Genomic DNA, 17,288 nt, shown 5'->3' with positions numbered 1-17,288 from the left:
AATACCTCAGTGTAATATTCATGATAAAACCAAAGCAGAACTTTTTATCTAAATCCTCAAACCTCAGTAGCTTGGATAGCATAGAACCCACATCCAAGCCACCATGGTTTTAGGTTAGCAAAACCAAACTTCAATCAATAAAGTCTTGCAAGAGAAATGAAAATTATCTCTGTTTGCCTACTATGAAGTCAAGGCACCACCAAAATCTTTTATTGAATCCCTCCCCAACCATTCCAGTTTTGCAGTTTGGTTTTGCTAAAATGAGGCCTGCAAACGCAAAATCTGATTGGTGAGTAGTCTCTAACCCCAAACCCATCCCTCTCAGCCCAACACTAGTTAATACTGAGCAGAGCTGTAGTCATCTCCATATGAACTTCAAATAGATTTGAACAAGAGATTCTTTATACTAGACTGTGCTTGTTCATTTTGATGGCAATGTGTGATTGCTTCCCAAGAATATGTTGCTCCAAGCCCCAGATCTTACACCACTTTGGGAAAGGGCTACAAAGAAAAAAAGGGAAGGAATAGACAACAGACAAATATGCCAGCTAATCCTACCCAGTGGGCCAAATTCTGCCCCCAGAGTTGTGCCTATAGCTTCCACTGAAATGAATGGAGAGCTGCGTGGACAGAATTTGTCTGATTTGGTTCAAAACATGAATGCAAGATTTTGACTCTTACAGTATCAAGATAGCTTCCTCTGAAACACTTAACACAAATGGTTGGGAGTACTGTACTATAACTATGCATGACCATGCACTGCTCTAGTATACGGCCCAAACCCTGCCATCATTATCTGTCCCTTACGCAAGAATAAAATTCCACTAACTTCACGAGATTTCCTTGACTAACGACTGCAGGGTTTGTCCCTAGATCTTCAATCCATGTGTTTTGCACCTTTCTGAACACTAATAAACATGCTGTGAATTTGTAGGGACATATTAATTTAAACCAGCACCAACACGACTTTAGAACAGGATTTCAAATTTTGAAATGTATTACAGAAGAGGAACATTCACACTGCGTTTCTTACTGTTGATTGCCTTTCTGGAAGTGTTTTCAGCACTTCCCAATTAGAATATAAGTGGTTAAAAGGACCTTTTGAGGACTCACTGTCAGCTGGCATTCTAATGAGAATTAGACAATCGGAAATAGCCAGCTCGGAGGCCAAACAATTAGCCAGACAATTAAAAGAGTATGTTGTATGGGGTTTTATGTGGAATAGATAATGGACCCGCAATATTTGTACCAATAAAGCATAAGGCTAAAGATGAAGTTAATTTTCCTTTTCAGCAGCTAACTGGATGGTTTGTTTCATTTTAGTCAAACAAAAAGGATGTATTTTTCCCTGTTCACAAAAAAAAATTGGTATCTTTTGGTTACAGAATTAGGGCCAGATCCTACTGCTGTTATGTCACTGTAGCGCCATCACTAGAACTATACTGATTTACAGTAGCTGAAGATCCTGGCCGATACAATCTGAAAATAGAATGGGAAATTTACTGAGAATCAAAGAAGGGACGCAGGCTTTAAGTTTCCACATGCTATACATGTAATAGAAATTTCTCTCTCTTCTGTTGTGTGTATGCATTCAGGGTCTGATCCTGCCATGCGCCCAGTGCCTCTTCTTTTATTCTAAGTCCAGTCCTGACTCCTCCTCTTAGCGTAACTCCCATTGAAGTCAATGGGTGATCTGTGTATGGAGATGCCTGCAGGATCAACCCTTTTGTTTTTAGGGCCAGAACATCCCAGTGAATACACATCAGTCTTAACGTTTTGTTTTTCGTCCCTATATTCCAAACCTTTAAGTGACATTGGGTGGACTGACACATGCATCACAAAAGTGCCTGTGTCACAATGTACCACTACAAAGGTGTGTTGAGAAGAGGTCAGAGATAAAAGGGTTGCAATGTTCCCATAATGCCGCACCTCTTTGCTTTTCAAAGGGCTGGCTCATAATGGCTGCAGTATGTTTCACACTTTCTTGCAAGGACAAAGACAGCTAGGCACTGGGCCATATACACTCTAAACATCCGATTCGAGCATCTCCAATATCTGTGACATCCAGATCTGAGTCCAAATTTTATGTCATAAAAACATCTCTACTACAAATACCATCAACGCAGTACACAATGCCACATATAAGTGAATTAAAATATCAGAAAGGTGCCATATATTATTCCCACACCAGACCCAGAATCTCCTACACCTTGAGAAGGTAGGGCCATGAAGGGGCTGTGCTTGGTCCTCTGTGACATTAAGGCCCTGATTTAGCAAGTTACATCAGCAACTGTTGTAACTGCAGTCAAATTTAAAGTTCTATTCTATACTTTCTTATATTACACTCATCCCCATAGTATCAGAGCATCATACATAGGAACAGCCACATTGGGTCAGACCAATGGTCCATCTAGACCAGTATTCTGTGTCTGACATGGGCCAGTGCCAGATGCTTCAGAGGAAATGAACAGAAGAGGGCAATTTAGAGTGATCCATCCCCAGTCGCCCAGTCCCAGCTTTCAGCAGTTGGAGGTTTAGGGACACATGGAGCATGGGGTTGCATCCCATCTGGGCTAACAGCCGTTGGACTGATTCTCCATAAACGTATGGAATTCTTTTCTGAACCCTCACAACATCCCATGACAATACGTTCAAGCGGCTGACTGCATGCTGTGTAAAAAACGACTTCCTTTTGTTAATTTCATCAGGTAATCTCTAGTTCTTGTGTTGTGTGAAGCAGTAAATAACACTTCCTTTCTCCACACCGGTCAAGATTTTATAGACCTCTACCCTATCCCTCTTAGTCATCTTTGTTCTTAGACGAATAGCCCTATCTTTATAATCTCTCCTGTGTGGAAGCTGTTCCACTCCCCTAACCATTTTCTCTGCCGTTTTCTGCATCTTTTCCCATTCCAATATATCTTTTTTAAGATAGGGTGACCAGAACTGCAAGGTGTGGTGTACCGTGGATTTATACAGTTCCATTATGATATTTTCTATCCCTTAACCAATGGTTCCTAACATCCTGTTCGCTTTTTTGACTGCGGCTGCACTTTGAGTGAACGTTTTGAGAGAACCATCCACAGTGACTCCAAGATCTCTTTTTTGAGTGGCAACAGCTAATTTAGACCCCATCAGTTTGTGTGTATAGTTGGGATTATTATTTACAACGCGCATTACTTTGCACTTACCAACACTGAATTTCATCTGCCATTTTGCCGCCCAGTCTCCCAGTTTGGTGAGATCCCTTTATAACTTGTCACCATCCGCTGTGGACTTAACTGTCTTGAGTAATTTTGTACCATCTGCAAATTTTGCCATCTCACTGTTCAACCCCTTTTCCCAGATCATTACAAAATGCTGAACAGGACTGGTCCCCATACTGGTCCCCGCTATTTATCTCTCTCCATTGTGTCAGCAGGAGCCCATTGCAAGTGCCTCTAACTGAAAGATGTAGGATATTGAATATGATGTGAGGAAATGAATGCTCCAAGAATCCTGGGGCAAGTGGAATTTTGAGGACCCCAGTTGGAATGACCTGCCATCTTAAGTACTTGCTTTGGAAAAGTGAGGTCTCCTTGGCTTAAACTCTTTGTCACAGATGTCAGCCTTTGGGTCTTTCAAAATCCATGGCTGGGAACCCCCTGATTGGGGGTGGGCTCTAGAAATGAAGAGTCTCTGCTTTCATTTTCTTAAACATCTGCAGCAGGAAGCTGCCTAAAGTTCCATGTCCCCCCAACCCCTTCCATCCTTCCCTCTACACTTCTTGATATCAAGCAAGTCAGCTGAGTGTGGGGTGTGTACTCCAAAGAGTCCTCTCACTCTGCCTCCCCCAGATCCTCAGGCCACTGCTGTTGTATATCTAAGTGTGATAGGAATGGACATAAATTGTGGGGGTGGGGGTGGCGGGGGAATATTGTTTCACTGGTTCTGCCCAAAAATGTTTAAGTTGCCTTTGATTGGTCAAGATGATGAGGAAGCGAGGCCCCAACGTCATATGCCCCCCTCCCCATTAGATCTCTGCTGGTCCCCACACTACCTTCCCCTTTTGCTTTATAAAGTCCAGGATGCTGCCAGAAGTGTGCTGTCATGTTCTGCATTAGGTTTCTGGGTTCTGTGGTGTACCAGATGTCATGTGTTGTTGCTTAGCAGAGAGTACCAACAAAGAGTAAAAATTTACTATTTTGGTTTGGTGTCTTTTGGTTGCAAAAGACTAGAAGCAAGCTTTTGTACATGAGACAATGGAATCCCCCCAGAAAACAAACCATTTGGCAAACAAGCTGTTGTTAAGTTTTACACTGGGTTGTATACTGATGTGTTTTGCTGCACTGGTGAGGTTTTTATTTTGCAGAGGTTTACCGCACATATACAGAAAGACACTGTCAGTTTCTCACACTGTCCCAAAAAGGTCTGTGAACTGCCATGTGTCAATATCGCATGCTCAGTTGCAAATGTATTTACCGTGCATTGGCACAGCTCGGCTTAGACTACAATTACCAAATGACAGCCGAGGCCAAGCTTAGTGTTCCCAATAATGCCCAGATGTACAAACTGGTTTTCCTCTAGCATGAAAACAGCTGAGGAGAAGGAGAAGTGCCTTGTATTAGGAGGAAACACAAGTCCTCTCTAATCAGAAAATGCCACTAATAAAAATCCCACTTCAGCTACACAGAGTATGTGCGTGGGAATGTCTGTCGCCTGCACTCCTGAAATATCAGAGCATAAAAATGATCACTCTGTACATTTAATCAGTGCATTTGGTTGCCTTACTTTATTGATTGTTCTCTACTTTTAGCCATAACAGAGGACTACGAAAATCTGCTTAAAGGTACTTTCCTGCTTCATGGACTCTGGCGCCATGAACTCTAGCAATGATCCATACTGAGGGGCCTCTCGCCTTCCTGACTAGAGTCCTGATTCATCAAGGTGCTGAACGTGAGCTGGTCCCTGCAGTCCTAAGGTTTTTGCCCACCTCCTTCCTTATTAGGCTGTCTTTTCATGTTAGTCCAGCCATTCTGTATTCACAATTCAGCACAATGAGCTGAAATGCAGACTCCATTGACAGCTGCTGGAAGCTGCTACATGCCTGGGACCAGATTATGCCTCCCACAATGCTCACTCAGGTAGGGGAGAGGCAGGAGGGACGCCGCCTATGCGGTGGTGCCAGGAAAGCATAATTCCACCTGACCTGTTGGGGACTAAGCAGTTAGGGGCACTCCTTGCCTTACCATGAAAAAGATGTTTGACAGTCCTTTGCTAAGGACTAAACCCGGGACTGTATCAGGTCTCTATGTAGTTTTCCGTCTGTCGGAGAAAAACTCAGTTCTCACTTTTCGTTTGGGTGCAGCAAAATCAAATACTTTATTTTCTCTTTACAATTGCATAGAGGGAGGGAGTGCCCTAGGACACAGGGTAGCTAACAGAGACTGTCATGCATTACAATCCCCTACAGATCCCTGTCTGTTCTTTCTCTACTTCCATACGTCTCACTATCTCACACACACAGCTGCATGGTGTAGCAGCCTTCCCTGTTCCATGTCTCTCTGTAGGCAGCAGAGGTGGTTCAGGATGGCATATCTGGAGAGGCATGGGTCGGACAATTGGTCCATCCTCCTAGCACAGCAAGATGGCTGTGCTGGATAGTGTGTAGGCAAACACCTTTTTCACGGTGTGGCAAGGGGTTTTTAAAGCCCTTGCATTTCATTTTCATTCCCATGCAGAACCAGCAGAAATGTTACCTTGGATCAAATTCAGGAATGCTCATGATAATAATAATATTACTTTCTGCGCACCGATAGTGGAGTAGCAAAAAGTGGTAGTTACACACAGTGTTGCCAGGAATGATCCCAGCAAGCAGGGCAGGCAAGTTTGCTATTGCTAGCATTCCTAACTATAAACTAGCTTGATTTTAATTTTGCATTTTCCCTCACTAAAGATGCTCAGATCCAGTGATGGGGCATAGAGGGACAGTCCGCAAAACAGGTAATTCTTTTTTAAAAATAAGTGTGGTCACATGCTGATTCTCAGTAAAAATTCACTAGTAAGGAGCACTAGTGCTAAGATTTCATTACTCTTGCAAAAGATTCTGTAATAGGTTTACCAGTACACTCTGGGTATCATTAATAACATACAACTACATGACATTCTGTGCTTTTTTCAATGGGGTTTGCTCGCTGATTTTGCCGATTTTGGTAACATGCGTCAGATCTCCCTGTTGGTGAAAATCAGGTAATTTTATATCCTGGTAATCAACATTGAAAAAAGAATCAATAAAATCTTGTCATAAAATTCCACTGACATTCAAAATACGTTATTGATGCTGTGACCGGGTGTATAAATCCCTCACTGGACAGGAGGGGCTTAAGGAGCAACTCTGGGCTAAGCTGAGACCTTGGTTTATAGGCAGGATTTAAAAGGGAGCCAGACACCTCAGTCAGGGGCTGGCAGGCCAGGGAGAAGGACATGTTCTGGGAGCTCCAGGGAAGGATGTAAGCCAGGGAATGGGGGAGGCGCAGCACCCAGAGACTGGGATCAGGGCTGGAAGCCCAGAAGGTGGCACTCTCCAGGGACGGACGGCAGCCAGCTGGGATGCAGAGGGAGGTAGGAAGTGACCCACGGAAGCTCACTTGAGGCTGACATCAGGCACCACTGGGTGAACGAAGCCAAACCAGGCTCCCAAAGCCCTGAGTCAGAACCCAGTGGAGTTCCCATATCCCACCTGTGAACTGTACCTGTTATGCAGAGCAGCCACCCATGAACTGCACCCACAAGCCGGGACTGCTGTCCAGAACTGTACCCATCAGGCAGAGTTGTTACTCGAGAACTGCGCCCACTAGGCGAGGCTGTCGCTGGAGACCAACCATTGGGGGTGACTGCCACCTTGGGCTCTAACCACTAGGCAGAAGACGCTGCCTTCCAACCACAGATGCAATTATTGCAAAGCCTGAATTGCAAGTGTTCCAGGCACTTCGGATATGAGTTTCAGAGGAGCTGCAAATACAGCACAAAGTCAATGGACAGTGTTTTCTGCACTGGTATTGAAGTACAAACTATACAGAACTCCCACTGACTTCAGTGGGGTCAGTATGTCTCCCATAATGTCTAAGATTGCCCTCTACTCTGGGATCCATACCATAATGAGGCACAGTCGGCAAATACTGGCTTTTCCAGTTTTGTATTTCATCTGGATATACTTCCTAAGTTCTCCATTGTATGTCTTTGGCTTCTGAGCCCATCTGTGCCACTTCAGGGTACATTTTCCTTGTGGTGTGTGGAGATTTAGCTCATTAATGTACTGTTAATAAAATATGGCAGCTCAGTCCCTGCACATCACACTGATAACGTCCCCTTAACTGTAAGGAGGTTTGCCCACAGCAGATTCAGCAGCAGAGTCTTCTATTTGTTTTTGAGTTTTAATGACTGTCTGGTTATAATTATCGAATCTCAATATTTACAGAAAACTGACCTCTCTATTGTGCAGCTAACAGCACAATCCCAAATGTGCGAAATGCCAGGTTGCTGTAAATAGAGAGCTGCTCACTAGCCTTCAAGAGCAGTTAAACCATAAACAGTAACTGACATTTAATGATCGCAGTGTTTACCAAAAACCAGCTGTTCACTGAGCAAAATTCTGTGGAAATGCAGTGAGAGTAGAAAAAGGCACAGGGAACCTCTGCCTTGCCCCCACCAGAGACAGAAATGATTGGCATCTTGCCCTCCCTTGAATTCTAGGCCTGATCACTGAACCTAGTGGCACTCCACAGCCCCAAACTGCACAGCTGGCTGGTTACAATGTGTATCCATCCTGGGGGCTTGGCCAAAAGCCTCCACTCTCCAATATGCCAATAAGATGGCATGGCAGACCGGGGAGCACGGAGCAGCCTGTGTGACAGGTAGCAGAACAGCAAAGGAGTCACAGAAAACCTCCAAGAGTTTCAGCAAACCTAGCAACAAGACAGACAGTCCTGGCTATACTGGCAGGCAGGCCAACAATGAAACCTCTGGCAATGTATTATGAGCCAGGCGCAGGTGCAGCAACAGCACCCGGAGAAGTTGGTGAGCCCCTGGCAGGGAACGCTGGGCGATGGGCATAGGACTATGCAAAATGGGCCTGACACCAATACCTTTTTGTTAATATTCAGGAGCAGGCCGGGAGAAGAGGGTTTGGCTTTCCGATTAGCTCCCTTCCTCTCAGGAGAGGCATAAGTTGTGTATATGGTGGTGAGTGATGTACAAGCAGCTGACTCTGATATAGTGAAAACAGCCATTCCAGATTGAATGGGCGTATCTGCTGAACGGTACCGGCAGACGTTATGGTCGGCAAGATGGTCAGAGGGAACACAGTCTAGGGCCTTTGTCCCAAACTTATCTGATTGGGGCCACTAGGAGGCTGAGACTGGATGACTGAGGAGTTGTGATTATTATTATTACTCTTATTCTGGAACAACTGCTACACAGCCTCCCCGTGGTCACTAGGGTTTGGCTGCAGAGATACCAACCCACTGCATGAGACAATGCTGTAAAACTCTCTGTGGAGTTTGTGAAGGCAGGCACCCCACTGAACCAGCCCATCAATTTAGAGAACACAACCCCAAGGGGGAAAGGCAGGGAGCCACCAATGAAAAGGACACCAGTAAAGAAGAGGGCGAACAAGGAGACCGCACCCACTCACCATCCAATGAAGAGTTATCAGTGTGTGTGTGGGGGGGGTCAGAATATTTGAAAAGGAACTGCTCCACATGGACTGTAATTTCGCTGAGTTCTGTGGGTGAACAGAAACCCTGGGGAAACCCACCATCTCCATGAGACGGGGGCACCCACAAGGGACTGGCCTGATAGACTGTCACAGAATGCTCATTGGTCAGGAGCGACTGGGTGAAGCCCTATGAGATGGTGTTGGGAGAGAGTTTAAAACTGACGTGAATTCATGGGGAGGAGAAAATCTGCCCAGAGTACCTCTGGACTTGTGAGGAACATTTAGAAGGCAGCAGGTTAGGGTGATCAGGACTCTGCCCCAGCTGGTATTAATCACAAGAGATTGGAGCTCTTTTCTTTTAGGAAGGGACGGAATTCACGGAGATCCAAATGGCCAGAAAGGGCACGACCAGGGTGGCCGAGGTACCAAGGAATAGGTCAGGAAGCAACAGGAGGGCTAGAGAAAGAAGAAATGGGGCATGCTAGTCAGAAGACAAGCCAAGAATTCAAAGGCCTGGGAGAGCACCCTAAGGTAGAGGGGACTGAAAAGGAGGCAAAAATAAAACAGGATTTAGTGGAGAAAGAAGGCTTAAGGGGATGAGGACCAGAAGGCCCCTGAGCAAGCACAATTGGGTTTGAACATTGGAAGTAACTTGGGTAAGGTAGGAGCAAGGGAGACCTTACAAGCAGAGGAGTCCAGTGGGGTACAGGGTTGCCTCCAGCGTGAGAGCAGGGGGGCAGAGACAGATGTGACCCATTTGAATACACCTTTTGCAGGCGGAAGACAGAGAAGGCTTCCATAGCCATACCAGAGAGCCAACTGAGAGAAACCTTGTCCACCAGTGGGGACAGTAGCTCCCAGAGGAAAGGCTGAGCCCAGGAGAGAAGGGAAAGGCTGGGGGGAAAAGAGGGGGAAGGTGAGTGACAGAATGTGAGTAGCCTAAGGCTGGTCGACACTAAAAGGTCAGGTTGACCCAGCTACATTGCTCAGAGGTGTGAAAATACACATGCCTGAGAGACGTAGTTAAACCAACCTGACCCCTGGTGTAGACAGTTCCAGGTCAACCTAGCTACCACCTCTCTGGAAGGTGGATTGCCTACAGCAATGGGAGAGCCCCTCCAGTCAGCATAAGTTGTGTCTACACTGCAGAGCTGTAGCTGTATCACTGTAGCCAGTGTAAAGAAGCCCTGACTCATCACTCTTTGCAAGTGTCCCTCCATGGGCCACACTCAGGAAAGGATGGCCAGGAGGAAGGGGCAGAGAAGCCCAGGAACTCAGAGCCCCTCCTTCCCCCTCCACTTGCTCTGTGCCTGGGGAGAAGGTAAAAGCCCTATGTTGTGGGGGGACGAGACTTGACTGGCACATTGTAAATAAAGCAGGTGGTGGTGAACCAATGCAGCAGTGTGTGAGGACTGTTTGCAGTAAGGAATTAAGGGTGAGGGAACCCCGCCCTGTGACACCAAGCCTCAGGTCCTTTGCAGCTGGCAGGCACTCTGAGGAACGTAGGCTGCTTCTTTCAAAATCAGCTGTAAGTCGTGCTAAGCAGCATGCTCCCTGAGGAGTGCCTCGGCACACCTCTGCCCCACCCCGTCGCTAGCCCTCTGGAGCAGAGCAAGGATACAGTTTGTCCCATTACCACTGTCCCTTTGGTGATTTTGGCCTCCTGTATCAATTCTTTAAACAAGCCATGCAGCATGAGGTGTGTGCCCCCTCTATGAGGGAGGCGCCTGATTCTCATGGAGAACTGGTATGTTCCCTAGTAGCAAAAATAATGCCTCACACCTAACTAAGTGCCTTTCAGGGGAGGATCTCAAAGCGCTTTGGAAGCATCAATTTATTAAGCCCCTAAATGCCCCTATGATGCAGGATTTATTGATATACCCTTTAGGATAGCTAAACAGAAGCAAAGAGAGGTTCACCAGTTTACACAGTGACTCAGTGGCAGAGTCCTTACTCCTAGGGCTTGATCCTGCAAGGTGCTAAATGTCTCCTAGGAGATGCTCAGCACTCTCAATTCACAGGTAAATTGCAGGGCCCTCAGCACTTTGCAAGATCAATACAGCAGACCTCCATCCTAGCCACTAGATTACACAGCCAATCTCTCCAATAGAGTCCACTGGCAAAAAAGAAACAGGTGGCTGTCGAAAGCTCATGCATTGCTGTTGTTTTCCACAAATGTCATTGGGCCAGTTCCTCTGCTACAGCGCAGTTGCTTAGTACCTCAGTGCCAGTGCCTTTTGACCACAGAGCCAGTTAATTTGGCCCCAGGAAGATCAAACCATTGTAATGCCCCTCTGGAGATGCAGATCTGGTATAGAAGCTTCTTCATCACTGCACTCCCTTCTGCTGGTGTCCGGGTATGGCCAGAGGAAAGGGAATGGAGTTGGGTTGTCTAAATGCTGTCCTAATCCCCTGTGGTTGTTTCCAGACATCAGTCTGCTCTGTCTTATGCTTGGGGACTGTCCCTGCATCCAGTAACCCCAGGACTGTGTGAGTGAACTTTTTGTCACCCCGACTGTGCTGTGAGCCAGATCCAAAGACCTGACCCATTATGCAGAAGCGTCGGCTGTTCAGTGTAATAACCGTTCCAAAATCAACTTTTCATAATACTTTTATGGATGGCCCACGTTCTCCATCTCCTGACACATTCTGCAACTATTTACTTAACTCAATTGTGAAAAAGCAAAGCTTCAATTCCCCAGAGACTCTTTCGTAGGCTTGTTTATCACTATGTTGCAATGGTTCTGCTGTTGTGAAATCCTCAAGCTGAAAATTCGAAAGGAAATTTCTAGTGACAAGCTTTCCTTGAGGCAGTAAACAAACAGAATTCATTAAGGAAAAAGGAATAGAGGCAGAAAACACCCTAATTATCAGACACACGCAAAAACTCCTTTTCAGCAGAATCGTGCTGAGAAAAAAAATCATTGTGCCAGTTTGGTTTTTAAGTCTTTCACTGACTTTAATAGCAGTTGAATTCGGAGAGTCATGTTGCACCTTTAAACAGCATGTTTCCATTTGCCAAGCTCAGAAAGTGCTAAGTCCTTTCTACACCTTCTTAAACAAACTCCCAAAACATTGCCCTAGGAAGTTCTCTGGTGTTTGCTCACGGACAGACTATCTGATTAAATAAAAAAATGAATCATGAGCTCAAACACTAGCTGACAATACTAACGATTTTTTTTACCTGTAACACCAAGAATTGTATGCTCTGGCTTCATGTTAAAAAATGAGCTGATTAAACCATAATACTATGTGTTTTATGTAGCCTAGAGTTGAATGAATTACTGGCAGGAAGCACAGCTCATGAATTCAATCAAAAATCCTTTCATTTGTCACAGCCACTTCCTGTCCGTCTTTTAAACATCTGCTTCTCCTGTTCACGACAGAAAAAGTCTTTATTAAAATAATAAGCATTCACCAATACTTCCCTTGAATACAGCAGGCAGTTTCTCAATGAAACAGGCTTTCCCAGTTCAAGTTTATTTTATATATCTTTAATAGCTTCCTTGTACCCTTCTCTTTCTTTCCGCTTCTAAATTCTGGGAAATCTCAGACTGACAAAAGAAGACATTTTTTAAACTGCTTACACATTCACAAGCTTAAACGGCCCTTCGCCTTTTGGCCAATCAGGAACAAGTGTTTGGGCTGTTTCGCTGGCAGCCATACCAAGAATCACTTGCACGCCTTAAATGGCAGCCACTTCCTGCTGGAGGAGGCCCACGCTAGCCAAACATAAATCCAGCACAGAAGGCCACAGAGGGAAGCAGGAAGTGTTGCTCAAAGTTGAGCCCCTCAGGATTGTGAAACGGCTGCTGGGCCAAGCTAGCAGAAGTGTCACCGGTCTTCTGTCATCAGCCCTCGAGTGGTGCAGTGCAGTTGAGCCCAAATCAGAAGGCCCAGATATTCAGTCTGTGAGAAAAGCAGAGCACATCCTTTATATATACACCTCTACCCTGATATAACGCTGTCCTCGGGAGCCAAAAAAATCTTACCGCGTTATAGGGGAAACTGTTATATCGAACTTGCTTTGATCCACCGGAGTGCACAGCCTCGCTCCTCCGAAGCGCTGCTTTACCACATTATATCTGAATTCATGTTATATCAGGGTAGAGGTGTATATATATTCCATTTAATTGAATTATAATGCAATTAAGCCTCTTTCACTAATCTCACGATTTCCTGGCCTATGCTATTTATTTTTTATGCAACTGATGGACCTCAGCTGTCTGATCTCACCCCTTGCTGTCCTTAAATGTTGTGTGTGCGCCATTTTCTAGCAAAGGTGGAATCAAAACTTTTTCTATCTACATGTTTTGCACTTTCAGGTGGTTCCATATTTCCTCCCAAGCATCTAACAAAATTACATCATTCCAGTGAAATGTCAAATACATTCTTTCAATTAATTTTTTTAAAGAACTGGTACATAATAATAATTATTAATAAATTAATATAATGCCCAGCTCTTATATAGCACTTTTCATCAGGAGATCTCAAAGCACTTTACTAAGGAAGTCAGTATCATTACCCCCATTTTACAGATGAGGAAACTGAGGCACAGCACCGTGAAGTGACTCGTATCTAAGGGATCCCTATCCGCTTTTCCAGCTTAGTGACCCACTATACAAAATATATAGTGGTATTACTTCATCCACCATCAAACTGTAGTCAGCCCTGGGCTGAATCATGGAGCTGTTTAACAGAGCATAACAGTGACTAAATAATACCGTGATGGGTTCGACAGACAATCCCAAGAGAGACAGCCATAACACTGGGAAGGTTTAGGGCTGGAGGAGAACAAGGCTATGTTAGGGAGAAACTGCAGCCTCGCAATGGTTAGGGTTACAGCATCATCCACAATGTATACCGGATGTTCAAACCTCTTTTTAAAAGGCTCAGAAAAAGGCATGAGGGAGCAAGGTCAAGAAGAATCACTTGCCAAAATTTGACATTAATTGACCCAGCTGATTCTGAGATTTGGGTGTTTGAAAAAAGTAGTCAATTTGCTGGAGTGGCAATTTCTTAATGCTTTTGTGTCACATCATGTCTCAAAAAGAGTGAGGTGTAGGGGACACTTCTTGTGAGTGTCCGAGAGCTAACATGACAGTAGAAACCGGCTTTCCAATGTGTGGGTGTTTTTTGAAGTGCAATTGCTCTTTTAAAGAGTAGCTCACTTCAGGCCTCATTCAGCACTGATCTATGTTTTTGGCCAGTGTAACCCCAGTGAAGCAAATGGAGTTACACTGGTGTAAAACTGGAGTATCTCTGTGGTGAATCAGGGCCTTTAAGTTTTTGCTGTTCTCCAGTAATTTTTTTTTCTTCACAACTTGAACTCTAGCTTAATCAAATTTGTTTGACTGGGCATTCAGCTGGAATTGCACGGAGACTTTTCATCTCGCGCGTAGCTGTATGTATGTACAATCTTATAGCAAACTAGATGGCAGAAAATATTACTGACCTCTCCGTTAGTGTATCACAGAAGGCTTTTGCTGTTGGTGCTGGTGTACATGCACTTAGATTTAGGGCCCAACTTTGCTCCCAATGACATCAATGGAAATTTGTCATTGGCTTCAGTGGGATCAGGACTGGGCAGTAAGGCCCTGATTCTGTAAAGACCTAGCACATGTTTAACTGTATATAAGTTGTGGCAGGTTCAGGACAGGGCCCTAGAGGCCAACAGTCTCCTTTGCCTCTCAGATTGCCTTAGACAGTCTTTGTAAGATTTGCGAGACCCACAAATAGCAAATATTCCTAAAACCTCGAGGGAATCTCCAGTTGTACTCTCTAGTCCACTGCTCCAAGTGGATTTAAGAGATGGCCGGTAGAAAATCCTTTGTGTTTAAGGGAACTCGGCCAGCACAGCTACTGTCTGCACCAGATACCACCATAGCCCACAGCATAAGGGGAGGAAGGGGGTACATTGGAGGTACCTCATGGCAGGCAGGCCTGGGGGACCTGAGGACAGTGCCATTAGTTGTAGTTTCTCCTTTGTGGCTCTAACTTGCACCAAGGCCAGGAAACTTGAGATCAGGCAGTTGCAACCTACAAAGAAGTAAGGGCTGCAGGCAAGAACCTGCCTCTTACTCCTTTTAAAATGCAATTTGCAATGTATTTTCAAGAGCTCCTGTGAGAGCCGGCTCTGAATGTTTCCTCAGCTCAAGGCAGAAGAGTTCCAGACCTGGAGGATTGGTTCAGCACACCATAAGGAGAGGGGCCAGGTTCAAAGTTCTGAGCCAGACCCAAACTTTTCTAGCGTTCCGGTTGCTCAAACTTGGGGCTTTGGTTCAGGCCTGATTTGATGGAGGAAAAAGCTGAAGCGAAGAAAAACCTTTCCTTAATCCAACTAAGGCAAAACCCACTAGTTTGGTGCAGCTGTTTTCCCAAAGTAAGATTCAAGGTGGGCTCTCAGGTTTTTAAGCCCTACCAATGAGACTCTGGGGGGGATGTCACCTTCTTCCGTTCCCATAATCAGGTCCCCCACCTCCACGTTCCCACTATCTACAGAAGCACTTTATCCCCACCCTTCCTTTTTGGAAAGACACACTTCCTTCAAATAGAGTAAGAAGTGGGAGATGGAGCTGAAGTGCATCTTTCCAAAGAGGAAGGGTGGGGTCGTGGGAATAAAGCATTTCAATTTCTTCTGTGTCTCACTGAAACCAAAGGGCTTTATTCTCTCACCTTCTTGGTGGCGTCCATCCCGTGAAGTTAGAGCAGTGCACCTTAACAAAAGCGAAAGGAGAGAAGAACCAAGCCCCAAATCAGAGGAGACTGTACTTAGGAAATCAGGGGTGGTGCTCTGAGGTGAGTGCAGTAAGAGGCCTTTGAAGTGCTGGGGCCCCGTGCAGCTGCCTAGGCCTAGCGCAAACATTACATGGGACTTCCACTTTGCTAATGACCACGAAAGCAGTTCCGGGACGGTCCCACTTGTCCTGACAGCAGCACGGTTTCCTGAAATATTTACACATTTGAAAATGAGGAACTCGTCATGGACCCGTCTCTCTGCCCGACAGTTCTCCCTGCCTCTGTACCCTGTGCAAACTGTTAATTCACTGTGGAACAAGGCCATGATTTACACACAGTTGCTTCTCTTTTCATGTTGAACATGATCAAAAGGATAATTACACAGAGTGGAATTCTGCAAGGACAAAAATTGTGTGTGATCTTCCTAACATAAAGAACTCGCTGTGTGTCTGAAAACCCTCCCATTCGTTCTGCAGACAGCCTGCCTCAGCTTTCAGCCAAGGAGCAGCGTGCCCTCTCTGAGACCTTTAGGGTTGCCAACCCTCCAGGATTGGCCTGGAATCTCCAGGAATTAAAGATTGATCTTTAATTAAAGATTATGTCCTGTGATTAAATTTCCAGAAGTATGTCCAACCAAAATTGGCAACCCTAGAGACCTTCCCTAGAGATCTGCTGTTCACCCCAGCAAACTCAGTCCATCTCTTTGAGTATACTGGGGTTCAAAGTGAAAAGCACGGGTGGGAAGTCTTTGTTTTTCTGTTAGTTAATTACATGTGGGGAACTTCACTCAAAGATCACCATTGCCTGTTAAGCTCACTGAAACCAAGCTGTTTGTTAATAAGAGAGGCAGTAATGACTATCCGATACCATGTAAACAGGAAAATGGGCTCTAGAGATTGTTATGACAAGGACTGGGGCGGGGCTCCTGTCTTTTTTCCCCCATAGAGCTTCACACTGGGTCAAAGCCAGCCCCCACCTCTTCAGCTGCAGAGCCTTCCCCACCGCCCAAGAGGCAGAACTACTGTGCTATCATCATGAAAGGGATGCACGATACCAGGGCAACGCAGAGCCAGGGTGAATGGAGATGGGGTCTGGACTAGATGACTTCTCAAGGTCCCTTCCAGCCCTACAGCTTTATAAGTCTACATCAGACGGGTCAGTGGGCATCCTCCAATCCTACCACCCCCACTGGGTGGCTGTTAGGAGTGCAAAGGTCTACTTCAGTTCAGGACTTCGAGTAACCTCAGTGGAGCAGCATAGGGCAAGCATGAGTCATCCAAGCCACCCTATGCATGTCTCCCCCAGATTCCTTGGGCTGAGGTTTGACCCTATAACCAGAGAGTCACTGTAAATGGAATTGCTGTTTGCACATGGCAATGCACTGAGACAATATGGGATTTATCTATAAGTGGAGTTTCATTAGATCGGCATTCCCTTTGTACATTAATTCTATCTCCTCATTTTCAGCTTCTCTTTCCTTAAACTTCACACTGAGTAAGATCTGTAGCAGTGGGATGACTATTGACTGGATCTGGTTGGTGGTCTACACTGTATGATCTCTTGTTAATTTTTCATATCCCGCTCAACAGGTAGCCTAAGATTATCTGGGTTGTTTTTTTAACAGGAGACAGATGGGAACTGGATGTCAAGTTGCTATTCTGAAGCGTGGGAGCTTTGTAGCCTTTTATAAAATGTGTGATATTAAAGATAATTTAAAATGAAATTAGTTTCTGGCATTTAACAATCAGGGAAACTAAATATAAGTGTGTGCTCAGTAAGGGGACTAGAGGGAGATAATTAAGTGGTCTGATCTGGAACAGCCAGGTTCCCGAGAACCACGCACGAAAGTAATTAG

At 45.3% G+C, this 17,288-nt stretch overlaps 1 protein-coding gene across 1 annotated transcript in view; it reads right to left on the bottom strand.

Moving 5' to 3' along the window:
* The window catches only part of MAML2 (mastermind like transcriptional coactivator 2), a 278,614-nt gene that overhangs the window by 189,057 nt on the left and 72,269 nt on the right, over positions 1-17,288 (bottom strand). The gene's annotated exons all lie outside the window — the stretch shown is intronic.

This window comes from Gopherus flavomarginatus, chromosome 1 (assembly GCF_025201925.1).
Source record: "Gopherus flavomarginatus isolate rGopFla2 chromosome 1, rGopFla2.mat.asm, whole genome shotgun sequence".
Taxonomy (NCBI): Eukaryota; Metazoa; Chordata; order Testudines; family Testudinidae; genus Gopherus; species Gopherus flavomarginatus.
Note: the sequence above shows the minus strand (reverse complement) of the source record. Positions and strands in the feature narration are given on the sequence as shown.